Below are 22,265 nucleotides of genomic sequence, written 5' to 3'. Positions count from 1 at the left end.
AGCCTAAAGCAGATTCTCTATTTTTTCTGGCTTAAAAAGCAGGCTATTTCCCCCCCCCAAAAAAAAAAAAAAAGCTACCATGAGGATTAATGTACCATGTGAACCACAGCCTCCATGACTCTGAGACCAAAAGAACTAGATGAAGCCTGGCTACCACTGCTGACCACTCTGAAAGGAACCACAATAGAAGATCATGGATAGAATGGGGGGAAATGTGGAACAAAACTTAAAATCATAAAAAAAAAAAATACCAGGCTTACTGATCTGATGAAGACTAATGGAATGCTTGAGACTATGGTCCTTAGACACCTTTCAAGCCAGGAACTGAACTCAACCCCAATGGTTCAACTCGCAATCAAACAGTAGATAGGTCTCTTAAGTGAACAGTAATACCAGGAAAGTGATCACTAATTAGAACAACCAACCAGATGAGATGAAGAGGGAAGCATTTACCCAGGGATAAAGCTAAAAAGGCAGGAAAGGATAGGAAAGAAGGCTGGAGGGAAATGGTGAAAACAGGGAGGAAGTGGGAAGAGTGTTGTTACATTGTGGGATTGCAATGAATATCACAAAACCAAATGTGCATGAATTGTCTAATGGAAAACCAATTTGCTTGTAAACTTTCATCCAAATCACAATTGAAAAAAAACCTACCATGAGTGAGATGCTGTACTTGGTGAGAGTTTTGCAGGACAGAAATCAATATAGTGTCCAGCATTTCCTTGCTGTCAAGAAGCTCCTGGAACTAAAGTGGACAAGACATTTTTATAGATGATATATGTTTCCCCAGGACACACCAGCTTAGGGGTTCCACTGAAGCACAAGGCCACAAAAATGTTAACTAAAAGTTAATTCTGTTTCTTTATCAATTAGGTATGCATTTAGTTGCAAGTAACAGAAAACCAGTTGAGATAGATTTACATAAAATGGATTTTAATACTACTCAACCATAAAAAGAAATGAAACCCTGGTACATACTACAACATGAATGAACTCTGGAAAAATTATACTAAGTGAAATAAGCCAGTTATGAATGGACAAATTCTGTATGATCTCATTTATATGAAATAACAAGAATAGGCAAATGTATAGAGATGAAAGTATATTAATGGTTACCAGAGGTGGGAGGGAAGGGGAAGAGAGCAGCCACTGTTTGGGAAGCAGTGAGTTTCTGTTTATGATGATGGAATATTCGGCAATGATTACATGTGATGGTTGCACAATAAGATCAATGTAATCGATATTGCTAAACTATACACCTGAAAAATGTTGAATCGGCAAATTCCATGTTATACATATTTTTACAACAATAAAAACAGCAAGGAAAAAAATTGGTGTTTATTTTCCTCACATTACTAGAAGTATAGAGTTTCAGCAGATCAACCATGTCAGGTTCAGTCCTGTTTAATTCTTGATCACAAGAGGGTTGTTGGAATGCCAGACCTAATGCCTCCATTCAAAGCAGGAAAAAGAGAAAGGGAAACACCAGTCATGTCTTGACTTTATGCTGGAAATCCTTCCGAGAGCTTCCTGCCGGTTTCTGCTCATGTCTCTTCAGTCACAACTGCCACATGGGCTTTTGAATAAGGCAGAGAACATGCATGGATTGAGAAAAACTCTGTACCAGATTCTGCACCAGATATTTTTATTATTCTGAATTTATTTTATGCCTAGCACAATTGTGCAAGTTACAAATTCTTTTCCTATTGGTTCCTCTGAAATCACATCATGAGGCAAAGTCCTGGAGGCAGATAGTTTATGTGAGATGTGATTCTAGGAAACAAGAGCAAGGGAGCACGGAGAATGACACAAGATTTAAAGAAAAGCCATTATAATAAGGCTAATCTACTGAGGTCACTTGCTGTGGCTAATGGAACTTCGGTTTACCAGGACCTCTGGGAAAGTGGAGAGGAGGTCTTCCACAATTTTTAGCTTGAAGGAATGGACACAGATCTGGAGTGAAGTGTCCCCGAGACATCTGTTACAGGTAATATTTTTATTATAAAAATACGAATCAGAAAGTTTGAATGCCTTGCCCAAATTCTGACAGCCAAACAGAGCAGGGCTTTCGACACAGGTAAGTTGTGACGAGGAGGGACTAGTTCCTGGAGAAGGACATGGTGCTTTGTAAAGTAAAGGGTCGGTGAAAAAGACGAGGACCTTGATGAGACGGACTGACACAGCGGCAGCAACAATGGGCTCTAACATAGCAACGAGTATAAGGATGGCGCAGCATCTGGTAGTATTTCATTATGTTGTAGATAGGGTCGTTGTGAGTCGGAACCAACTTCACTGCACCTAACCACAATAAGAAGTTGCTACTGCAAGACTCACATTCTTCTCATACTCTGCTACTCTCTTCACCATATATAAAAACACATAAGTATCAAAAATATAATAACACATAAGTATCAAAAATATAATAAATAGAAAGGGATATTAATCTAAATGTTGGTGTGATAGTTTTCTAAGCCAAAAAAAAACACACAAAACTCACAGCCATGGAGTGGATTGAGACTCATAGTGACCCCTCCTTGGGTTTCCGAGGCAGTATCTCTATCTACAGAAGTACATTGCCCAGTCTTCCTGCCAGGAGTGACTGGTGGGTTTGAATCACTAGCCTTCTAGTTAGTAGTCAAATGCCTTGGGCACTATGCCACCAGAGCCATAAATTCTTCCAGCTTTAAAAGTGATGTTTAATTTCTGATTCTGTACAGTGCCTATATAAGAAGTATATTACTTGTTACTACAAAGAGCAAATTGTGTAATCTACAAAACAAACTAATTGGTCCCAGTGAATTTAACCAAAACAAAATAGTGAACAGAATGTCAATAGTGTCTATGGGAAAATAAAGATGGCTACAAATTCTCTGCTATTCATCCTATAAAAAGTGAGGTCTAATTCTCCACCCCTTGCAAGATTCCAGAGACCCTCCCAACCCAACTTTCTTCAGTGGAGTGCCACCAGGTAACCTGGACTGATGCCACATGGAACAGCTGAATCACCCAGATGAGCTGTGCAAATTCCTGACCTACAAAACTGTGAGATATAAAAATTAGTCATTATCATAATTATGGTTGTTTGTTACTCAGTAAAAGATAACTGGAGTATGATCAATACTTTCTATTTCCTCTAGTCACTGCTTCACTAGACCTTCCTTTACTTCCTGGAAAGAGATGTACCATTTTTAAATTTAGGCCAAAAAATTAGGTTACAATTCAGCTATTTGGACTAAGTTCTGATATATACACATTTAGTAAACTGGGAGTCTGGAAATCTGTTTATCATGTATGAAATTTTGGATCAAGCATCTGAAGAGCCCACCCATAGTAGGTGTTTCAGTTACTTTGTACTGCTGTAACAGAAAATACCACAAATGGGTGACTGTACCAAATAAGGATTTATTCTCTTGCAGTTTCAGACGCTAGAAGTCTGAGTTCAAAGTGCCAGGCTCTAGGGGCTGGGTGAAAACCCCTCGACCTTGGGCTTCAGCTCTGCCTCTTGCTCCCAGCCCACTGAAGCTAGAAGCTTTCTTCACTCAGGCATCTGCTGGCTGCTGAGGCTAACAAGCCCAAGGTCGACAAGTAAAAAGGCACAGTCCCAATATTACCAAACCACACGGCAGGCCATTGATTCAAGTCCATTAAAAGTCCCAAGATCGGCAGACAAGATGACATGCTACTGAATAATGACTCTGCTACATGCAGGATTCAAGTGTGCCAAAAGACCATTCCTAAAGCTTCTCCTTTTATACAGATCACATCCCTAAGGCAGCTGCTCAGCTGCTCACAGTAGAATGCACCATGGAGTTGATTATCAATCTCATCATGGGGAATACTACATCCAGCTGTCTAGCCACTCAAAACCAGGCCCAGCCAAGTTGTCATATAACCTTAACTAACACAGTAGGATAGGGAATGTACACTCCATTCTTAACATTGAATTTTAATATCCAGACACAAGTCTTAATAGTTGAATCTGCAAAGATAAGCATACAAACAGTAGCAACTACACATATTGTGAGGAATATCCACATCAGATTAATAAGTGAAGCAATGGTTATGGACGTGGTTTCTGTGATAAAATAAAGCAGAAAGTAGAACAAAATCTTGGTGGTTAAAGAGTCAGGGAATGAGAAGAGACTTAGATGGGTGTTTGGAAAGTAAAACGATTGGTTTGCAGAGTTCTTGTTAGAGACCAGAACAAGGTTTCCAGTGGAAGCATTGGTGTCTAATGCCATAAAGACATCCAGGAGATTGACAATCTCGATGAGGTCAGGTCATCAGCTTCCTGCCTTACGGGCAACATCATTACAGTTCCCTGTGACCTCAGTGTATACCTTTGAGTAGTCATATATTACTGTTAGAAAAAAAAAATTCTTTCACTGAATCTGTAATTTACTGAGAAGTCTCTCAACTTTTGGGTGGGGGGAGCGGGACAAAGGCATGACAAGGTTTTATTTGTTCAATAACCACAGCCAGCCTTGTCCTATCTGGCCACCTTTCCCACTGGATGGTGGTCTTCTTTAACTACTCTTTTGTCTATTTCCACAATTTTTCAATAACTTTTGGCTATTAAGATAGTCTAGTTCTTATCTTCAAGATTTAGTTCTACTCATTTCAAAACTCCGATCCCATGATCCATTCTTCATTTCTACCCACTGCCGTGAGTATGTACTGGTTGAGGGGGAAGGTGGACCTGCTATCTACCAAGCCCAGGCTTCTCACCTGTGCTCAGGCCTCTGGGCTCAGTGGGAGTTGGTCTCATTAACATAACAAAAGAAAACCTATATTTCCAAACAAAGTCACAGTCATTGGTTGAGGTAGGACTTCAACATAATTATTTGGGAGACACAAGTCAATCCATAACAGTGGGTTCCACCATATGCTGACTGACTGGAGGTAGTGGGCATATTTGTTTATTCTTCAAGGGTCCCCAGGGAAAGGGGGCCTCCTTTTATATATTCTCCTGTATGGGTGTGTTTTTTAACTTTTTTATTTGGAAATGATTTCAAGTTAACAGACAAGTACAATAATCATACAAAGTCCCATATACTCTTCACCTATATTCACTGTTTTTTAAGACTGCTGTTTGTTTTATCACTTCTTCTTTTTTTTTTCACCATTTTGAGAATTATATCCTGATTTTTATGGTAATATTTATATGCCCCAAGCCTTGATCTTTTCCAGCTGAAAAATTCTCTACATTTTAAACTAACTTCCTGTTGCAAGCCTTCCATGCAAAGAAACAAATAATAAGACATTTATTGAGCCCTTACTATGTACTCATCATCATTTGTTATGCCACCTTAACTCTGGGAGGGAACAGAGACTACCCTACTGTCACACATATGGTAAGTGGCCTCACTGACATTCATCATCATCCACCATGAATACATCTACACAATCAATAATTTGTGTTTCTGGAAAATTCCCTGAGACTCGTTATGTCTTTTTTAAGATAGAGTAAACAAATGTTCTTGCAATATCCAAAATATGGCTCAACCTCAGTTTTGTGTAAACACAGGATGGTTGATGGTTTATATTTTGACAGCAATCCATCTTTTGACTTGGGTGGGACCATGGATGAATGCTGTCAAGAAACATCCACAGTGACCCCTTGGTCTCTTTCCAGGGCTATGCTGAATTGATTGGAGATCTTTATGTTTCCCCAGGAGTACAGGTAACTTTTGTGGGAACAATTTTAAGGAAAATTCTCATCAGGAAATACTTACATAGAAGTACATATATAGTTTTCTGTCTACTACTCATCATTTTATCAGATCTTCTTGAAGTTTATATAGCTGACCATTTTACTGTTTGGAAGAACTGAGGGTCATCAGCAAAGTTAGAGATTTCTCTGTGTCTTCCCTCATTGTAGATCATCAACAAGGACTAATTTATCTTGAAATTTGGTTTTGATATCCAGATTCCTTGTCTACATTTCCAACTGCCTGCTCATCTCCTCCAGCTGTCCCACTTCCTTCCTGCCCCTCTACAGAACACAGCAGAACAAACACAGGAGATATTAATGTGGTGATTAAGTACAGAACATTTCACAGCCAGGTTGGCCTGGATTCAAATCTACTTATTCCCTGTATGACAATGAGCAGGTTCCTTAAAATCTCTATAAAATAGGAAGATGATAACTATTCAATTAAATTAGATAAGATCAAATGAAACTAAATGAAATAATATATAAGTACCTGTCACAGAGTAAATGTTCCTTAAATTATAGCTATTATTAAAAAAACAAACCAAACTCACTGCCATCTAGTCAATCCTGATTCATAGTGGCCCATTCTTGGGTTTCCAAGGCCATATCTCTACAGAAGTAGATTGTCCAATCTTCCTTCCAAGGAGTGGCTAGTGGGTTTGAACCACCAGCCATCTGGTTAGCTGTCAACTGCCTTAGGCACTACACCACCAGAGCTCCCATAGCTATTATTAGATGACATCAATGATGATTTCTAGGTCTTTGTAAGCCTAGGATCAGGGAGTTTTGAAGATATACTGATTTCTCAGTTTATTGGTTAATGGCTCCGATTTCTGGAGAGCTGTCGTTCCCTTCATCTCTCAGGCCTGAAGGCCCTCTCCTCAAAGCACGCACTGATGTGTCTTACACAGATACAAGCCTTGCTTGCAATAACTTAAGTTATTGGTTGCAAATAAATGGTGATTTTTATGAATAGAACACATCAGGGAATGTGTATGAGGTCCTGGTAGTTTAACCTAGAAAGAGATACTAGAATAAAAATATAAAAATTAATATAAAAATTAAAAAAATTCAGATTTTAGGGTTTCTGGAGAAGCAGAAGCAGGGAACACCCCTTGATGTGTGGAACATTTGAAAAGATTTTGCAAAGCTGGTAGTAATCTCCTAGAACATGCTGTCCCCAAAGGTGGTACAAACTGAAAGGGGAGTTTACCAAGAATATGAAAGATGTCACATCTTAGTGAGACGAGGTCTTAGTGAAAAGAGCTCAGAAACTGTTTGGAATATCCTTAGCCTTTTGAGGTTGTTCTTGGAGAAAACAATCACCATAGTGTCTCACAATCTTCCTGTCTTAGTTACCTAATGCTGCCATTAAAAATAATAATAATAAAAATTCCAGAAGTGGGTGGCTTAAAAGGACAGAAATAGATTTTCTCAGAGTTCTTCAAAGCCAAAACCCCAAACCAAGGTCTTATCCCTGTTTATTCCTTCTGTGGGCCTCTCTCCTAGTTTCTGATGTCTACCACAATCCTTGGCATCTTTTTGCTTACAGACAGGTCCAGACACAGTGTCTGTCTTCCCCTGTGTGTGTGCTTCTGTGTCTACTCTGCTCTTTTTATAAGACACAGTTCCAAAGTCATTAAGTGTAGGACTCACCTTACTGGAATATGACCTCAAGTAACAAAAGAAAACTCCTATTTCCAAACAGGGTCATATTTTCAGGTACCAGGGTTAGGACTTTCACATATCTTTTGAGGGGACACAGTTCAATCTATATAACACTTTCCCTGGAGCCATTGCAGGCAAAACAGTGATATGAAGCCCCCTCCAGCACTATTTCACCTTCTCTCTGACAATCCTCTTTCTTTGGGTACCCTTGTCCAGCTTGTCAGTTTTCTAATCCTTGTACTTTTCTTCTGTTCTTTCCCATAATCTGAGAGCAGACAAAAAGATAACAAGCACATACTTTTGATAGTTTTTGCTGAATTCAATTAATCCTTATAACAACTCATGAGAAAGATAGTGTAACTATTACTGACTCACTTAATTGAGATTTAAATAGTTCAGGTGACTTTTAAGATCCCACAATCTTTGACTCTTGGACAGATTCTTCTCATTTTACCATGAGTTTCATCTTGAAATGTGCCAAGATTGTATTGACTGGTAAAGTTAATGGATTGCCATTTGTAGAGAGCATATATCTTTAGCTAGATGCCTTCAATGAAGAGACTCATTGCTTCAAGATTTTTAGACAACATTGCAGGTCACGTGACTGCCTACTTACCTTGATAACTTAACTATCTAATTGCTACCACTGATAAAGGAACTGGTTGAGCAAAAGCAGAAGTTGTCATGGAAACTCTACCTTCCTCCATATAAACCAAACAAAAGTCACCACTGTTGAGTTGGATCCAACCCATATATTTATATATATTATGAAAAGATTTTTTTTGAAATATTGAATTAACAAATGTTTTATTTTGATTTTTTGGTTTTTAATTAACTTTAACTAAAGCATTTGGTCTTCGTGCTTGATCCCTGAGACACAAGCTCTAAAACCTTGCACTATCTCCAGTGATCAGAGTCCTTGTTACATATTAGTGTTCTAACCTGAAGGTTTATGCTAATGAGGTTACTCTTGGGTGGAAGCTGACCAAGCTAGAAGGTTCCATCTAGTGCCTCAAGGGACAGGGACTGGAGGTTGAGTTCAAACATGTGGACAATGACAATCAAGGATGCCTATGTAATGAGACTCCAATGTAAAAGCTCTGGATACTGAATCGCCATGAGTTTCTTGGTTGGTAGTTCATCCTTTGGGTTGTGGAAGTTTTATATTGGGTGTTGGGCACCATCTCAGACCTTGGCCTACACATCTCATTTGTATCCATCTTGCTATAATAATAAGAATATAATCCTAAGTATAGCACTGTCCTGAGTTCTGTGAGTCATGATAGTGAATTATTGAACTTAAGAGAGTAGTGGGAATCAGCATATCAGAAGTAAGGGAGGTCAAAAGCCCTCAAACTTGTAGTCAATAGGTCAGACACACAGAGGCTCTGGGAACCTCTAAGCTTGCAGCTGGCATCTGAAGTTTAGGGCATACTTAGCAGTCTGGAAGACTGTGCCTTCTAACTTTTAAGACCTTAACTTCCCAGTGCTCTGCACCCTGGTAATCCAACTCCATTGATAGCAAAGACATTGGAGATGCCTAAGGTCAATCATGCATCCCTTGTTACTTCTGAATGTGGGCAGAAAAGCAGAGAGCACCTCACTTCCCATAGATCTTCCTCTATTTGTGTGGACAGGTGAGACTATTTAAATCCTAAATCAAGCCAAAAACTATGATTCAAGCCAACAGCTAAAGAAGGTCAGCCATCTATTTGATCAGGATGCCTAACACTTTCTAATTATATAATTACTCCCATCAAATGGCCTCATTTTCAGAAGCACTCCTCTTGTTGGCTACTGATCCCAGCCAATGGTTTGAAAGCCACTGTTGATTGATGATTGTTGGACATTCCTTAACAAACACTATTCAGGAAAAAAAAAAAAAAAAAAAGACACCTCACTGCCATCGAGTTGATTCCAATTCATAGCAAGCCCCTTTGGGTTTCTGAGGCAATGAATCTTTATGGAAGTCCCATCTTCCTTCCTCAGAGCAGCTGGTGGATTTGAACCATCAACCTTCTGGTTAGCAGTCAAATACCTTAGGCACTACACCAACAAAGCTCCTTACACAAACATGATAGAAAGTAAATATTCCTGTTTTACCAAAACTGATGTACTTGAATGAATAGATTTGCCATTGTCTCAGTGGAGGACTTTAAAGTTCTGGAGGTTGTTGTTATAATCCATTTAAGAAAAAAGGAGTCAATTCGAGAAGGGCAATGCCAGATATGGTTGCAAATATGTTTACAAAGCCAAAGTTTAGCTTTCACAGGATTGTAGTTTGAAGAACCCCAGTGTCGTTCCAGGGTCTGAGAGATAATAATAGGAATAATAGTAGTATTGACCTGATATAATTGCAGTGGGGGTGAAATAAGATAATTCTTACCAACAAAAGACACACTCACACTCCATATGTGCACGGACTAAAGCTTTACTCACATAGAGAAGATAGAGCAAGATCAGCTTCACAGTGGGTCCCAGTCTCCCATGGACAGCAGGATACCCCCCATGTGTAGTCATGTAGGGCAAATGTCCTAGGTATCTCCTCTTGTACTATAGACTAGAGAGAATCCATTCCTTTCCCGCCAAGAATACATATAAAAATGGGGTTGGTCAGGTGCCACACAGTGCCTGCACATGTACAAGAGACAGAGAAAATTACTCTCTGCCCAGAACAGGGAAAAGTCTTCTCCAACAAAGAATAGGAATTGGAAGAAAGAGAGTGATCTAATTTCCAGTCTCCTTATCAGAGAATATTCTGGGCCCAAGGTCTTTACTTTGATGGCCCTGATGGGAGGTGTAGAGGCAGACTGTTCCCCCAACATCCAGGATGAGGGGGTCTGTGTGCAGTGGAGGACTTGGTTGGTTGCTACAGAAAGATCTAATTTAGGGTCATTACCATCGTGAGGGTGAAGCCACTAGGATCTTAAGGAGGGCTTACACTAAGGCCAGAAACACAATTTTGTTAGTGTCCAGAAATGATCAGCCTCTCAGAGGTAGACTTCTTTTAACCAAATTGAAAAGATTATTGAATTCCAATTTACTGATTATAGTAGTGATAGTTCTCCCCAGTGATTGATAAAAGTACTTGAGGACAGAGAAGTAGTATCAGGGCTCTGAAGGCAGGTTGGTGATTGTGAAAACAATGTCAGTGAGAATGAAAAGGCCTGATGGAAGATTTAGGCCATATGGTATAGTACGATTAAGAACATGGTGCCTGGATTCAGACTTCCCTGGACTATGTCCCAGCACTTATTACCTTGGTGACAGAGGAAGCTTACTTAACCTTTCTCTGCCTCCACTTCCGATCTATGATTTTGGGATAACTTCATAGGATAATTGCAAGGTTTGGTGTGAAAATTAAATCAGATAACACACAGTAGGCACCTAGAACCATATCTGACCCATAATAAGCACTCAGAAGTGTTAACTACTATTATTATAATCTAGAGCTGGGGTCAGCAATTTCTTTTTTCCTGTAAAGGGTCAGATTGTAAGTATATCAGGCTTTGCTGGCCACCAGTCTCTGTTGAAACTATTCAACTCCACTCTTACAAAAAGCAGTCATTGACAATGAAAACAAATAGGTATGGCAGTATTCAATGAAACTATTTATAGAAACAGATGGGGAACAAGCTTTGGTCCTTTGGCTACAGTTTACTGACCCCTGATGTGTAGAATCCCTGTGATAAAAGAACACTGGGCAGGATTACAGAGAAAAAGACCAAGGAGTTATGAAGAGGAATGTTTAATCTCTCTCCTTCATATAATAACTATCACATACTTTGGCAGATGGAGGACTCCGTGGAGCAGGCTAGTTTGGAAGTACACTTAGCCAAGACCCTCATCTTCTACAGGTTGCTCTTCTTCCCAAGACAGTATCACACAGACACAGATGAGCACAAAGATAACCACTACATGGGATGTCCCAGCCCAGGCAAACAGGAATTGTTTCTCTTGTTGTTTAAATTGTTGTTGCTGCTAGTTTCCATTGAATAGATTCTAAGTCATGGCAACCACATGTGTGCGGAGTAGAACTGCTCCAAAGGGTTTTTAAGACCATGAGCTTCCTAAAGAAGATTGCCATTGAGTGGGTTTGAACTGCCTACTTTTAACTAGAAGTCGAGTGTTTAACATGTATGCCACCCAAGGACTCCTATTATTTAAATATTTACTTAATAGCATTAATTTTATTTAAAATATTTACTGTCTGGCTCATTGTTGAAAATGTTTACCAACCCCTATGTTGTATGATAGGAGCTCTGGTAGCATAGTGCCTAAAGCATTTGACTGCTAACCAGAAGACTGGCTGTTCAAACCCACCAGCCACTCCTCAGAAGGAAGGTTGGGCAATCTACTTCTGTAGTGATACTGTCTCGGAAACCCAAGGAGAGGTCGTTATGAGTCGGGTCCAACTCGATGGCACATAACAACATGTTGTATGTTGGGCTATGCATTATGTAGTCTTATAAGGACTCAACCAATGTTACTAACAGTAAACGATAATATTGATTACCATAGGATTGCTAGTTGGAATTGACTCGATGCTAATGGATACCCATTTATTGAGGCTCAGAAAGGGTAAATAACTTCCTAAAGTCACACACAAGTAGGTGTCAGATGGGGTTTTACAGTGATAGTTTGGAAGAAGAGACTAAATGATGTACCTGGTTCTTGGCTCTGCCAGATGGCACTTGGCTCAGTCTCCAGCTTCTCCAGGATACATCCTTAAACAGAATCACTGGGCAGCATGAGTTCTGTGATTCCTTCCTTCCTAATGAGCTTGATCACCAGTGGGGTGGATGTGAACACTCTTTTTAATGATTGCAGTCCTACATCAAGACCCTGCAGAGAGAAGCTTCTATTTTTCTGACCTTTCCTTTCCTGGCAGCCTTACAAATTCAGTGGCTCCTTTGTGACTTTACTAATTACCCTCCAGAGGTTTGGATTTCCTCTTAGACTCTGTCTTGTGTCTCAGGGAGGAGACCACTGGTTTTAAGCACTGCTTACTATAATTTCATGGGGTTCTGGTGGCACAATGGTGAAAGCATTTGACTGCGAACCAAAGGGTTGGCCCTAGCCACTTTGCAGGAGAAAGATGAGTCAGTCTGCTTCCATAAAGATTTACAGCCTTGGAAATCCTATGAGACAGTTCTTCTCTGTCCTATAGTGTCACTGTGAGTCAGCATTGACTCGATGGCAGTGGGTTTGTGTTTTTTTCGGTAGTTTAAGTTCTGATGTGTCAGGGTTGACAATCCCCCTGCCCTGTGCCTTCTCCTGACTCATCAATCCTGAGCTGACACACTCATTTATTGGGCATCATTTAGGAATGTGCTGTTAAGTGGATTTTACAGGAATCAGAGCTCACTGTTCTGGACATTGGACTTTGGAAACTTCTATTTTGCATGTTAATCTTCATAAAATAAATTACACCATGTCCTACTTTCTTAAGCAGAGATCATTGCACACATTTATTTTTTCCTGATAACTTGGTCTACCCATTGAAAATATTAGTCACTGTCTGTTCTAAGGCAGAGAGCTGTGTAAGGCGGTGGTGAATTTGTGGCCTTGTTAGATTGACATAAAACTTTCTGTTTGCTCATCTATAAAATGGGGATAGTAGTGGTACTGACCTTGTAGAACTTCGGTGAGGGTGAAATGAACTAATTCACAAGGCACAGTGATGTGACCCAGTACACACACCCACTAGAAACTGTTATTTGGATTAAAATAGAATCCTACTCTAGGACAGTAGTTCTCACCCTGGCTGTTTTCTAGAATCTCCTGGGGTGTGTGTGGGGGAGGGCGGGGGGGGCTTTTTAAACATAATGCTGTGGTTACCCAAGGCCAATAGAATTTACCTCTCTGCGATTGCTGCGTTCCAGTATCAATGTTTTCATTTCCTTATTTTGTTTGTTTTTATCTGACCGATGCCACTGCCCCCTCCTCCCCAGGCCAGGTGATTCTCAAATGCAGCTAAATGTCAACCAGTGCTCTGTGGTGTGTTAACTGCTTGAAACTTATTTCCGGTTAAGTCGATTCTGACTCGTGACAACCCCATGTGTTAAATGCAGAATCTTTCACAAAATTAGACCTTCCTTCTACGGCATTTCTGGATAGGTTCCTACTACCAACTTTAGATTAGGGCGTAGTGCAAACTGTGACACCCAGGGTCCTGATCAACTGCTTCTCTGACACAAAATGGCCCCATTCTACTGAAACTACTGACAATTCGTATTTTCATTAGAGTTTTCCTGCCTCCTCTTTCTATCTCTCTTACAAACAGTATTTGTTAAGGGCCAATATCCGGGCACGAGATACTAGGTGCTTTATAGGGCTTTATCAATATTATTTAAAATGTCATTCACCCACATGCACCCCCATCCCTCCTAGGCACCAAAGGTACAACGGTGAGGACCCACTTACTCTCAGGGTTATGCAAACACTTGCAGTTTGAAGGCCTTTTTCAATGTTGTACCCTAAGCATCTCACTTGCCTCACCTTAGTCTGGGTTTGACCACACCCACCTCCCTACCCTGCTCTATTGTTTTTCTGCTTCTCTCCACTATGGTCAGACTCTTCATTTGTTTTGTTTCCTGATGCGTCACAATCATCTAGGACTGCTCCTGTCACATAGCAGGTGCTCAAGAATCCATAAGTACATGGTCCCCTTGGGAAACCTATGTGTTAGATTCCATCTTTATTCATCACTCTCTTTTATACATAAGGAAACTGAGGCACAAAAGGTTATATCCTTTGCCCAGGGTCCCACAAAAGGGGCAGCTCTGACCTGGGTCAGAGGGCTCATCACTTGCAGATTGCTCCTGATTCCATCTTTCCACTGCCCGGAAAAGCTGTCTCCTAATGAGCTGTTCAGTCTAGGAATCTAGTAATCATAGCTTTTTCAAGAACTGTATGATATATTGGTAAGCACTGAATATCTAAGAAATGTTATTTTCTTTCCTCTCACTAAAAGGATAAGCCCAGTTATTATTTTCCAACAGATAAAACTGCTAGCTCAGAAGTTTTGAAATATCCCTTCCTCTCTTACTTTTCAACCAAGTTTCCAGCCTACTTCCTGTCATTGACCACCAGGCAGCAATGTCTGTCCCTGGCTGTTCAGAAGCCCAGTAAGTTTTCAACAGCTGCCTCTGACCAATTCTCATTTGGCCACAGGAAAGGTGAAAGGCAAAAGGAAATAAACTACCCTAAGAGAGAGTTAAGGAGCTCTGGTGACACTGCGGTAAAAGCATTGTGCTGCTAACCAGAAGGTCAGCTGCTCAAACCCAACAGCCACTCTGTGGGAGAAAGATAAGGCAGCCTGCTTCAGTAAAGATTACAACCTTGGGAACCAATGGGGTGGTTCTACTTTGTTCTACGAGTAGGAATTGACTGGATGGAAATGGGAAAAGAGAGTTAGGCCTCCTGAGAGGGAGACGGCCACAGCAGCCAACAGACTTCAGGCTCTTCCCTTCACAGAATATCTGCCAGACAGGCTGTGCGCCCTCAAATCATCCTCCCACACAGAGAGTCCATCCCCACCAAGTGAGGAAGCCCTACCACCCACCGCAGACCTCAGTCTGACAAACAGGGGTGTCAGGACATTGGGCAGGTGCGCAGGGTGCAACAGCTTCCCCTAGAGTCAGGAGTCTTGATGTCTGCAGGCAGAGGGTGTTCAGAGGAGGGAATGTAGTGCAAGAGCTGAAGAGCTGCTGCTTTCTGAGAAGCCACCATGACTCTGAGTCATGATTCTTGCAGGTGCTATGTGATACAGGCACTGTCTGACCTGGATTTCAGGGCTGGGGATAATCAATCCTACTTTTTACCTCTTGACTTCTTAAATGGCTAGTGTCCCAGAATTTTGTATCAGTTCTTAATATTTCCAAGAGAGAGCCAGCTAACAATGACATGGAAAGAGTAATAAAGCTGTTTGCACTCTGAACTTGTTTCCAGGAAACTCTGGGCTGGGACAATATGATTGTGTCACTCCTCAGGGTGCTACATTTTATTTATACCAAACCAAAAGTCATATGGCTGCTTCTTTCTTCTAATTGTAAGGACTGATGGCTGGGCACTGAGGGTGGGCCTTTTTTTTTTTTTTTTTCAATTTACTGTGAAACGACATCCTACGTAGCAGGCCTCACTGAGAGACCCTGGATGATACAAGTGATTATCACACTTCACTGCTAATCAAAAGGTTGGAGGTTCAAGTCACATCAAAAGAAAAATCGAAACACCAGCCACTGAATACCCTATGAAGTTCTACTCTGACACATATGCAGTCACCATGAGTCAAGATCAACTTGACAGGAACTGGTTCCGTTGTTTTTCTTTTTCTATGCAGCACATTGTGAACTGATATGTGAAGAGAGTATGTGTTGTGATTATAGAAGACTCTGAAGGACATTCCTGTCCCATTTGCGTCTCTCTCACCTGGTCTGATTGCCTCATTTCTTGGTCTGGGTGTCACGTGTAGTGAGACAGGTGGATTTGGGGGAAGCTATGTTTCCAGGAATTCTGATATGCAAACATTCCATGCAGAGACCCCAAAGGAAAGCTATTTGTAATTTTGGGAAAGAATATAGAAGATAATAAACCTGGAGCACTGTTGGTAACACTGAGCCAAAGCCATCAATCAGCTCCCCTGGCTTCCTTCTCTCCTCTCTATCTTGTCATGAGTAATGGTCTGGCCACTCACCAAGTATAAACTTCACAGTTCCCTAGCTTCCCAGTAACTCCCAATCTTATCAAGTCCCACTGAATCTACTTTTTAAAATATATGTTAACTTTGCATTCTTCCATTCATTGCCACTGCCTTAACCCAGAGCCCATAATGCTTTGTGTGAACCACTGTCCCAGTCACCTAACTGGTCACCTTGCTTCTTATCTCCCCTACTCTCTCCTCCCTTATCTCTGAAGACAGAGCATCTTTCTGAAGCATAGGTCTGTCCCTGACAGAGTCGTTGGTGGGAAATACCCCACACTCAACAGCAGTGGTCTCTGACCTCTGTAACACTGCATGCAGCCCATGGGGTAGATCCCAAGAGGGCAACACTATCCATAGGTCGCTTTCTCCTTCTCCTGATTATGAAAGCACAGCAGACTGCACTTGGTGGAAAGGGACCTTACAAGGACAACCCGAATAATACCCTAATTAATAGCACATTATTTGCCCCACACTTCCCAACTGCTCTAACCTTGTGTCAGGACATCCTGGTTGAGCAACACAAGTCCAGAGGTAGAGTCTAATGTCCTTTGCACAACACACTAGGTCTTTCTCAAACTCATCCAGACCTCCCTTTAAGTTCTCATTTTTCACACTTGCCTCTACTTTCTCCTTCTTGTGCCACTCTGGGAGTCCACCATCCACTATTGTACTCACACATCTTACACATGCTGTTGGTCTCTGCCTAGAGAGCATTTTCTCCTCTTCTCTATACACACAATTCCTACTTTTTCAGTCTCAGCCTAGTTTGAGGGCTTCCTTCACCCACTAGGCACTTGTATGCATTTTAAGTATGATGGCTACCATGTTGTATTTTATTTCCTTGTCCCGATTTTTTAATCAGTTTATTTAGATGTTATTTACAAACAATAAAATGCACTCATTTTAATTGTACAGTGTGATGAATTTTGACATATGTATACAGCCACTTAACTACCATCACAGGCAAAATACAGAACATTCCCAAGAACCCAAAAAGGTTTACATGTGACTATTCTTAGTCAATACTCACTTCAGCCCTATGAAACCTAATATTAATCTTATTTCTATCATTATAAATTAGATTTGTCTTTGCTAGAGATTCATATAAATGGAATAAAAATTGTGCAGTCTTCTGTGTGTAGCTTTTTTGACTCAGCATAATGCTTTTTTAATTCCTCCATGTTGTTTTGTGTACCAGCAGTTCATTCCTTTTCTTGATGCTTACTATTCCAATGAAAGACTACACCATAGTTTGTTTACCAGTTTCCCTGCATCTTGGCTTTTGCCCAGTTTAGGGATACTATGACTAAGGTTGCTACACAGTATAGATATTTTTGAGGCATATGATATTGAGTAAATATCTAGGATTGAAACTGGTGAGTCAAAGTGTAGGTGTATGGTTAGTTTTATAAGAAAGTGCCAGAATTTTTCCCTAAGTTGTTACATTTTACATTCCCATCAACATTGTATGAGACTTCCAATTGCTTCATTTCTTTGTCAACATTTGTTATTGTCAATCTTTTTAATTTTAGCTTTTCTTACATTTCCCCATCACACGATGTTTTGATTATTTAAGCATCTCTCCCTTAGATTTCAGTTCAGAGACAGCTGTGTTCTCCTTCACTGACTGAATGAACACAGTCTGAATATCACACAATCACTGATATCATTCCACTTGAAATCAAACTGGAATACTCTGGGGAAGTAGAGCATTTTTTCCAGATGGAGTGACCAACCCTCCTGATGTTCTCAGGATAGGAATTTATTTGAAATATTTTCAGCATTAAAACTGGGATAGTACTGGTAAAACTAGGATAGTTGACTACCCATGGGTTGTAGAGCCCAGGGTAAAGATAGCGGGTATCACAATTTCATAGCATTCAGTCACAATTTCACAAGAATGGAATTTTATTTATGTTTTTTATAACTGAACTTGACTGGTGGTGTAGTGCTTAAGGCATTTGACTGCTAGCCAGAAAGTTGGAAGTTCAAACCCACCAGCCACCCCACAAAAGAAAGCCAAAGCAATCTACTTCTGTAAAGATTTACCACCTCAGAAATCCAATGGGGAATGCTATGACTTGGCATCAACTCCATGGCAGTGAGTTTGGTTCTTTGGTTTTTACTTGGCTCAGGAGTCTCTACTTCTATTGATGATAGAACAATCCAATCCCTCCAATTCAAGGTAGCTCTGATCCTTTTGATCTTAAATATAGTCATTTAAAGATTCAAACTTAGTTCAAAATTCTCTGGTGTCCCTTCACCTCCTCTATTCTCAATTCTGTCCACACTGGCATCTGTCCTGCTATGGTTGTTGATCTATTCATTGAGCACCCTGCTGCTGATTTCCAAGTTTTCTGCTATACTTCTGGATCCATGAGACACATGCTTTGTGGGGTACCCTGGGAACTTTTCAGGGTCCTTCTGTAGCTCACTAGGGTGTCCTTGTCAGCTGTTAATCATCATCATGTGTTTACCCAGAACCAAAGTTGAGATATATTTTGATAATTACATGTACTTTCAGTTCCACTGCCAAACCTGCTACTGTTGAGTCAATTTTGACTCATAGTGACCCTACAGGACAGAGTAAAACTGCCCCCACAGGGTTCCCAAGACTATAAATCTTTACAGAAGCAGACTGCCTCATCTTTCTCCTGTGGAGCTGCTGGTGGTTAGCAGGTGAATGCTTTAACCACTGCACCACCAGAGCTCTTTCAAACTTTTGGTTAGTACTTTTAAAAAAATAAAACATAATGAAAAGTCTTTGTTTTCTTTTCAGTGGAAGGTATCCTATGGTGGAAATAAAACCATTACCATCAAGGTGGTTCCAACTCATGGTGATTTCAAACACAGTAGAATTGTGCTTCACAAAGTTTTCAATGGTTGTGACCTTTTGGAAGGCCATCACCAGGCCTTTCTTTCCAGGCACCTCTAAAACACAAAACCAAACGCATTGCCCCCCAGTCAGATCTGACTCATAGTGACCCCTCCTTGGGTTTCTGAGGTGGTATCACTATGGAAGTAGATTGCCCAATCTTCCTTCTGAGGAGTGGCTGTTGGGTTTGAACCACCAGCCTTCTGGTTAGCAGTCAAGTGCCTTAGGCACTACACCACCAGAGCTCCCTGGGTGGAATCAAATCACCAGCCTTTTGGTTAGTAGCCAAATGCTACCCAAGGACTCTTGTCCTATGGGAAGGTACTCCAAAATGTGGAGGAATTTCAGCCAGAAAAGATTATTAAGGTTTGGAGATGTAAAGATTATCATAAAAAAACAGACAAGTTTGCAGAATGAAATCTCCTCCCCCGAGACCTTTGAAGCACCAACAAGTGTACCCCCTACCTCCTCCAGACAGACAGCCTTTACAGGAACCCACCAAATGGAACCTATGGCCAGTCTGAACAAGACAGAGAAGGAACAACCAATAGCAATAGAATGGCAGCCTAGATGGAGGCAGTCACCCATAAGGTTTTAGAGGACTTTCTCTTTTCTTCTGTCACCCTCAACCAACCCCAGAGGTAGCAGCCAGAGGAAGAAAAAGGACATTTGAGATAGAAGACATCTCACACCCCATGGAAACAAGCACAGGCAGCACACAGTGGGTAGAAAAGAAAAGATTGTGAGATGCACATAACAACAAGTCCTATAAATCAGAGCTAGACTGTTTTATTGCCTAAACATTATTAAAAAGTTATAGAAATGGAAAGAATGCTAGTTAAGAGAGATCACCACTCAGTGGATAGGGAGCCAGACAAGATGCAGTTGGCTGTGGTTAATGAAAAAATAAAACTGTGTCCTGCCTTTGCTCTACAGAGTTGAGATTCATCAATAAATTATTTACAGAATTAGTGAAAGAAAAATGTCTTTTTTTCCAGTCATAATATATGATTACTCAAAGTTATTAGCTGAGGTTACAGGGAAACTATGTAACAAGGGGACCTGCAAGGCAACGAAGCTGACATTTATCCAAACTATCAATCTTCTAGACATTTGTAGTATCAGAAACCAGTGTCTCCTGCTGGAAACTCTGCTCCGGTCTTTGACATGAACTCTGTAAACAAACCTCCTTGCCTTCCGAACACCCATCTGGGGTTCTAGAGCCCATATTACGTTACAGCAGCGCTAAACCCAAAGAACCCCTACCATCAAGTTGATGCTGACTCATAGTGACTAGGACTGGGTTTCCAACCCTGTAAATCTTTATGGAAGCAGACTGCCTCATCTTTTTTCTGCAGAATGGCTGGTGGTTTTTCAAACCACTGGCCTTTTGGTTAGCAGCATAGTGCCTTAACCACAGCATGACCAGAGCGCCTTAAAACAACAGTAGGAAACTAAACTTTCTCTAACTGGGAGACATTAAGCTTTGTTTATTTTTTATTGTGGTAAAAATAAAAATATATATAACAAAATTTTCCATTTAAACTGTTAAGTGTACACTTCATTGGCATTCTGTCTTCATGGAGCTACTTAGGATATTTTGTAGATTCTGTGTAGTTTAAGCAATTCTGATGTTGGTTGTTCCAATGATGGAATCAGATTTACATATGTTTTGAGCGGCCAATCTGTTGAAAGGGAGTTTCCCTAGGGGTGTGGCCTGCTTCCAGTATATTTCTGGACATCCTGGGAAAAGAGACATTCTTCTGTGGATTGGAATTCTGTTGTGCTGCCTACAACTGGCCATGGGCGAACAATCCACCATTCAGCCTAGAGATCTTGGATTCATCATTCATTGGAGTCAACAGCCAGTATACTGCCTGCCAACCTTGAGCTCCTCAGCCCTGCAGCTGAGTGAGTTGGGAAAAGCCTCCAGCCTGACATTTGATCCAAGAACTTGGGACTTGCCAGCTTCTATAAGTGTGTGAGCCATTTTCCTAAGATAAATTATACTTCTCTCCTATATATATAAGCTTTACTGGTTTTGTTTCTCTAGAGAACCCAGTCTAACACATTTGATACTGAGAATGGTTCTAGAGAGACAAAATCATAAGGATGTCCTTCCTAAACTGATTTTCCAATTTGATTAATCATAAAGGCACTAGTGACCCTGCCTCTGTTAGTAAAGAGGGCCCTGCTAACCCACAGTGTAAGGTGGCAACATTAATATGCAAAATAGCACCACCAATAGATTAAGTACTTGTGAGAAGTGAGGCTCTGGGTGATCGCATATTTGATACTTTTCTGCAATTTTATTGGCATGAGGAGTATAAGGAAGCTGGTTGCTTGGTCCTACTTAAGCTAGACAAAGTGGTGAAAGAGATAGATGAGTTCAGGGCTGCTGAGTCACAGCTTAAAGTGTCACATAAAAGACCTCAATATTTCCAGTTGTGCTCTGAGAGAAAGCCTTATTTCTTCTAGTAACAGAGCTGATATTGCCAAAAACCAAGCCCAGAGTCTTATTGAAAGGGTGGCTGAATTACAACACCAATTAAATTGCCAACCCAGTATGGTGTCTGAAGTGACGGCCTTGATTGGGAAAAAATGGGATCCTGAAACGTGGAATGGGGACATGTATGTCAGGAAGATCAGGATATGGAGCCTGTAAATTCTGTTGAATCTCTCCCATCTGAAAGGATTTCTGTAAAACCATTATCCCCTCCACCTCAGTTTGATGGGATTAACCTAACTATTCCTGCTGGGTCATTGCCTGAGGCAGAGGCCATGGAAGACATTGCTGAATGTTCTCAGGAACTTCTCCAACCACCCATTGTTGCTGCTAAACCTATAACTAAAGTTAAGTCCAAGCGATCCCCAAAAGGTGAAATACAAAGTGTAACTGAGTAGGTACTATGCTACAACCAAAAAAGACCTATTTGATTTTGCTATCATGTACAGACAGAAACTTGGAGAATATGTATGGGAATGCCTACTGAGGGTGTGGGATAATGGTGCAAGGAATGTAACATTGGATCAGTCTGAGTTTATCAATTTAAGCCCACTAAGTACAGATTCTTCTTTCAATGTTTCAGCTCAAGAGGTTAGGAGAGGATCTAATAGTTTATTTGGTTGGCTTACTGAAGCATGGATTATGCGGTGGCCTACCTTATGTCAAGTTGAAGTACCAGACCTGCCTTGGTACAATGTAGAAACAGATGCCCCATTGGAGGCACTCACTCAGTTATGCCAAGAGATTTGGAAGACAGCTACCTGGCCAACTGACTGGAAGAGATCCATATTTG

Source organism: Orycteropus afer, unplaced genomic scaffold (assembly GCF_000298275.1).
Source record: "Orycteropus afer afer isolate SDZICR_OR568_19922 unplaced genomic scaffold, OryAfe1.0 scaffold00017, whole genome shotgun sequence".
Taxonomy (NCBI): Eukaryota; Metazoa; Chordata; class Mammalia; order Tubulidentata; family Orycteropodidae; genus Orycteropus; species Orycteropus afer.
The sequence above is the reverse complement of the archived record's forward strand: the minus strand, read 5'-3'. Positions refer to the sequence as shown.